Raw genomic sequence first — 6,312 nt, 5'->3', positions numbered from 1 at the left:
TTTTTTTTTTTTTTTTTTTAACATCTTACTGCAGATCTACAGAAGAGTTGAAGAAAGTGAATGTTGCACTAATTTTTGAAAATAGCAAGAGGGGTAGGGCAGGGTGATAGTAGATTGGTTTCTGTGATGCCAATGGAATAGTGAGTATACTATCTGATCAACTGAAAATAGACTATCAGAATACTATCACTGTTGGTTCTCTTGCTGTTCTTCAAAATTTGGTTTGGTAGTCATACACAACAAATGCATCATCATCCCTAAAATAATTAATAGCCATGCCTATTTTGAGTCAAGAGTTAGTTTCAAATCGCATGCATTCTTCTCATTTAAGTTTCATATGTTATGTATAAAATATGTTGAGGTATGCATGCTTATATGAAATACAAGTTTCAGCAGATAAAGCAATTATACACTGAAAACTGCACTCCGCCCCATAAGGGAGTGTTTTCCCCCCCCAAAAAAAGGTTGTGATTTATAATTAGTTAGCCTTAGAACAGTCATTAACTGCTTCTATTTACTATTTGGACAGGAGAAGGCTCCACCCGGCCAAATTCCATATATATATAAACACCAGGGGAGATTTGGAGTAAAAATGATATCTCTCCAAATATCATCCTCCTTTCCATGAAGGCAAAAATAAGGGTTATAGATTGCAAAGAGCTGAATTCTTAGCCATACAGTTGGGTAAGCAGCTTAATAACTTCATAGCTAGGATATATACGGACAGATAAATTGTTGAGAGTTGATCCTAGTAAAAGTAGACACAATTGCACATTTATTTTTATTTCTTTAAAGGAACCTATGAAGCTTTGTGARAGTCTTACTTATATTTGGGTTAGGCACATAAATTTTTCTTTAATTTCCTTACCTTATGTATGTACTACAGGTGATGTCAATAGGCTACAAAGTTCCATGGATGCATTGATGTTGTAGACCCAGGTATAGATCTCTCTTTGAGTGACTGGAGTACAATAAAGCTGTAAAGGATCTCTAAAAAATCAGAGTGCTCTCTAAGAAAGATGCATGGGCTAGTAAGCTAGTGATGCAAGGCAACTGCATGAAAGAGAAAACTTTCAATAATTAGCATTAGCCARAGGTTCCCTGTAAGATGATGAGCAGTTTTGGTGATCCCTGAGCTACCTCCTGGAAGATCTGTAAGCCAGTCAATATAGTTTTATGGAAAATAAAAATGGATCAGGTTGTTATCATGAAAACCTGATTTCATTCTCCTTCTCTGGAGATCTTCAAGGCCTGCCTGGATGCATCCCTGTCTACCATGCTCTAAGTGACCCTGCTGGGCAGGGGGTTTGGACTAGATGATCTCCAGAGCTCCCTTCCAACCTTATCAATTCTATGATTCTATGATTCTACCTTCCAATTGTAAGATTTTGTTCCTTAGGCTACTGCACAAAGAYAGTAAATTTTTGTTAGGCATTGACATTCTATCCAAGATTCAAAAAAAGTATATACCTGATTTCAAATTAGTCCTCAGTGAGAAATATCACTGAAAAATGCTTTTTATGAGAAAGTTCTAAGCATTTACTATTCTATTCCCTATTTTCATGAATGATTTGGAAATAAGCGTGACATAATGACAGTTAAAATTTGTAATAGAAGAAGACTGAGAGCGTTGAGCAATACTAAGGACAGAACAATCATACAGAATGGTCTGACCTGCTTGATAAACTAGACCTGATTAACCACAGTTAATTTTAATGCACTGAAGTGTGAAGTCATGTTTAAAGGAATGACAAAGGTATGTTACAATTTACTCCCTTATGAAAGGGAGGACTGTAACGTGGAAAACTCACYGGCTTATACCAGGCGAACAACTCTGTAGAAGTCTTCAATGGCAAATGAAGGCATCTAGATTCCTATATATATGAACAGGGAAGTCATTTATATAGAAAAATAAAAGAATAACAAAGCATTTTTCACCTCATTATAAATACAGAATTAGTGAGAAGGATATTGGAATCTGCATCTGATAGAGGGACAACTAAGAGTTGGAGGGAATGTAGGAACAGAGCTACATTTGGATCGAGCAATTAAAGAAAATTTTTATAGTGAGAACTTGAAGAGCTGAATCTACTGGTTTGTCAAAAAAGACTGAYGTAACTTTGTCATATTTTATAAAATCTATCATAAGGGAAAAAAGTGCTTTTAAGCTACTAGAAAGAGATATAACAGTAATTAATGTCTGAACACCCAAAACAAACTAAATGCAATGGGGAACAAGGTATGCACTTTTTACTGGAAGAAGAGTATCCATTAGAAGTTATTTCCATGAAACATGGTGACTTTACCATTCTCGATATCTTTGAAAGAAGTCACTTTTCTTCAAGACAGACTTTGATCAGCCACAGGTGATCAGGATTAACATTTAAGTAACTGCATGACTGGTAACAGCTGAGACATCTAACAAGTAAAATAAGGTGATCTAATGGTACTTCCAGCTTTTATGAGTTTATGGGGAGAAATAAGATGAATAGTACAAATACAAAACTGTATTCACTGTTTTATYGTGTTCTTCTATCCACAGACCAACTAGTAGGAGCTAAACAGGAGGGCTCTGTACAGTGTTATAAAACAAATGGATTAACTAAGCGCAAGCATTCAACAATGTAACAGTGGCAAAACCATGCCCAGAAAAACTATCCCTCAAACTTTAGTTAAATGTTTATTACTATGTGCTTGGAAGCAAGGACAAAGACAAAGGAATCCAAGCAATGTAACTACCCCTCCAGGCTTGGCTTTAGCCTCCAGAGCTTCACAGTCTTTCTCATCTCTTCTAAGGCCTTCCAGTCCTACATACTGCAGCCAACTACTGCTTCCTACTGTAACTCCTGTTTACGTTTCCAGCTGGAGAGGTGTGAGACACCTCCTCCAGGCTTATTGAATCTGGAATTCGCCTTGGCTGAGCCTTGCCTAAAAGCCCAAAGTCTTATATGWGGTTACCACATACTGGGCAGACTGGTTCACATACATATCTGTGCCATACAAAGTTCAATTCTGAAGAGGTGAAGGGTAATAAAATGCCCTCTGACAGAGCTCTTGCCCAACAGAGCTTAGGCAATGCCTCTGGAAGATACAAATTGCTGGCATCAGAAACTGATGAATGGCCGCTGTAAATATAGCATTTTACAACTTCTCAGCCTGAATAGAGCCATTTTATAAATTAGTATAGTCATTTATAAGAGACTATAAATCTTGGGAACAATACCTTCATCCCAGAAGAAAGGTCAAGCACAAAATTATATGGGAGATACCCTGATATATGAAAAGATGAAACCTGAAGCACTGGTGATATTCTGGAAGGAAATGATATAGAATCAAAGAATCACAGAATCAGTGAGGTTGGAAGGGACCTCTGGAGATCATCTAGTCCAACCTCCCTGCTCAGCAGAGTCACCTAGAGCGTGGTAGACAGGGCTGCATCCAGGCGAGCCTTGAATATCTCCAGAGGAGSAGACTCCACAGCCTCTCTGGGCATCCTGGTCCAGTGCTCTGTCACTCTCACAGGGAAGAAATTCCCCCTCACGGTCAGGCGGAACTTCCTGTGCTTCAGTTTCTGCCCATTGCCTCTTGTCCTGTCACATGGGGCAACTGAAAAGAGTTTGTCCCCATCCCCTTGACACCCTCCCTTCAGGTACTTTATACATATGGATAAGATCCCCCCCTCAGTCTTCTCTTCCCCAGGCTGAAGAGGCCCAGCTCTCACAGCCATTCCTCATAGGGCAGGTGCTCCAGCCCTCTGATCACCTTCATAGCCCTACACTGGACTCTCTCCAGTAGCTCCATGTCTCTCTTGAACTGGGGAGCCCAGAACTGGAAACACTACTTGAGATGAGGCCTCCCCAGGGCTGAGTAGAGGGGCAGGATCACCTCCCTCCACCTGCTGGCAATACTCTTCCTAATGCATCTCAGGAGACCATTGGCTTTCTTAGCCACAAGGGCACATTGCTGGCCCATGGTCAACTTGTCATCTATCAGCACTCCCAGGTCTTTCTTGGCAGAGCTGSTSTCCAGAAGGTCAGCCCCCAGCTTGTCCTGGTGCCTAGGGTTATTTCTTCCTAGATGCAGGACTCTGCACTTGCCCTTGTTGAACCTCAGGAGGTTCCTCTCTGCCCAGCTCTCCAGCCTGCCCAGGTCTCTCTGAATGGCAGCACAGCCCTCAGGTGTGTCAGCCACTCCTCCCAGCTTAGTAGCATCTGCAAATTTGCTGAGGAGGCACTCTGTCCCCTCATSCAGGTTGTTGATGAAGAGGTTGAACAGGATGGGACCCAGTACTGAGCCCTGGGGGACGCCACTAGCCACAGGCCTCCAACTAGACTCCACGCCACTGATGAYGACCCTCTGAGCTCTGYCTTTCAGCTAGTTCTCAATCCACCTCACTGTCCACTCATCTAACCCACAAATACCTGACCATTTTGTAGCCCTAAAAGCCATCTCTTTAATGGTTTACACTGGCTTTGAGAAGGAAGCAAACTGRTCATGAGGAAATCAGTACAAACTGACTACAGGAAAACTAACTCTCAGAATTTTGTTCCGGAGGTATAAATGTAAAATGAAGAAGGGCTGAGAGCTAGAACCTGTCCGTAACCCACCGGTACAAACCACACTATTAATGCTGCAATGTTTTGGCAGAACCAAAATAAAAGCTTGACTACAGGTGAGACTTTTCTTGTGCGAAAATGTTATCTCCATGTCTGTCAGTGGGAACTCTCTATACCTCACATCCAAAGGATAACTAGCAAATTCTTTTGTTTTGCTCATATGATGATTTAATTTAATTAAATAATTTTCCAGCAGTAGCAAACTATGTTGCTTAGTCCATAAATGCATTATATGCATGTGGATTTTAGCATAAATGATTCACAGCCACAAGTCTGTGCACAAACTTTACTTACAACAAGAAACTGCTTCTTGTAGTAGTGAATACGGGAAGAACACCTGCTTACAAAAAGTTACAGTGTTTCTAAACTTACAATGTTTAGAAACATATAGCTCTGTAGTGACAAAGAAGAGTTTTAAATTAACCCCAAGCCAGGGGGTTACAAAGGTCCTGATTTTCCTGGCTCCTGCTGTGTTCCAGACGAGCAGGACCCAGAAAAAATGAGTTGATTTCTCTGACATAACAAGACATCTCTGACAATAAGGAGCTGTCCATCTTTCTACTCTGTATTTTAAAACAGGGAGTTACACAGAATGCTTGTCCTTGGMTGTCATGTCCTACAGAAACTGTGTCCTGCTCCCCCTAACAGGCTCTGATGATGCTATTTAAAGCTTTAGAGTGACATGACTGACTCAGCCTAACGTGCTGCAGGTTCTGTTATCTACTCATTTGGAAAGTAAAGATAAAATTCTGAGCATGAGCCTTGACATCAGCTGAGAGCCCTTCTGCAATCCAAAGAACTTTAATGCTGAAATATAACCACAAACAGTTTTCAGTAGGCTACAAATTGTAGCTGCAGTATTGTTACACACAATGAGAAATGCAACACACCGTTGCATTGTTAAGTACATTAAAAATTAGCTAGAGAGGTGACATAAGAGAAAGCACACATTATTGATTGCTTTTTATTCATAAGCTAAGCATTTAACACATAGCAGACTTTCCCTAATATGTTTCTGTACTCAAAATTAGCCTGATTGAAAAGTCACTGACMGTTCATAATACGTTTGTGTTGATGCTGGGTTTAGTGCAGAGCCAGCCCAAGAGGAATTACAGCTTATTAGGCACAGACCCTCCTTCAGCACCATGCCRTGCAAAAGGATGTGCCTGCTACAGCAAATCTTCCCAGAGCTATCAGAGACCTCTATAGGTCTGCATCCTCCTTGTCTGCTCCAGAGCCACAGCTGGCACAATGGCACAAGGCTCACAGCAATAGCACAGGCAAAAAATTTTTTGCTATCTCAAGAGGAAAAAAATATATTTCTGGAGCAGGATGTCCTGTTTATGTGCTGCAACACACAAAATCTTTTTTCCCCTCACCATGACCATGCAAAGCCCACAGCAAGGGCAGGCAGGGCCAAGGAATCCAGGGGCCTGCATGTCTTTGTTCGGGTTTTGAGGAGGTTGGCGCCAGGAGAGTGTCACGCTGTTCAGCTTGGTTTTGTACTCACTGTGCTATCACCTTTCATGCCGGGAGTGGGAAGAGGGACAAGGAGCCCAGAAGCAGGTAGAGAGGTACAAGGAGGAGTGTGGCAGTCAAGCAGCGGAGCCCTTAATCAGCACTCTTTTGCTGCCTCTGTCAACCTGGTACCCTGGGCCAGCACCTCCTCCTTCTCCACCCAAAGCCACCACTCTGA

The sequence above is a fragment of the Rhea americana genome, unplaced genomic scaffold (genome assembly GCF_003343005.1).
Source record: "Rhea americana isolate MKP2758 unplaced genomic scaffold, rheAme1 scaffold_155, whole genome shotgun sequence".
In the NCBI taxonomy this organism is placed as follows: Eukaryota; Metazoa; Chordata; class Aves; order Rheiformes; family Rheidae; genus Rhea; species Rhea americana.
This window is presented reverse-complemented; position numbering follows the sequence as displayed.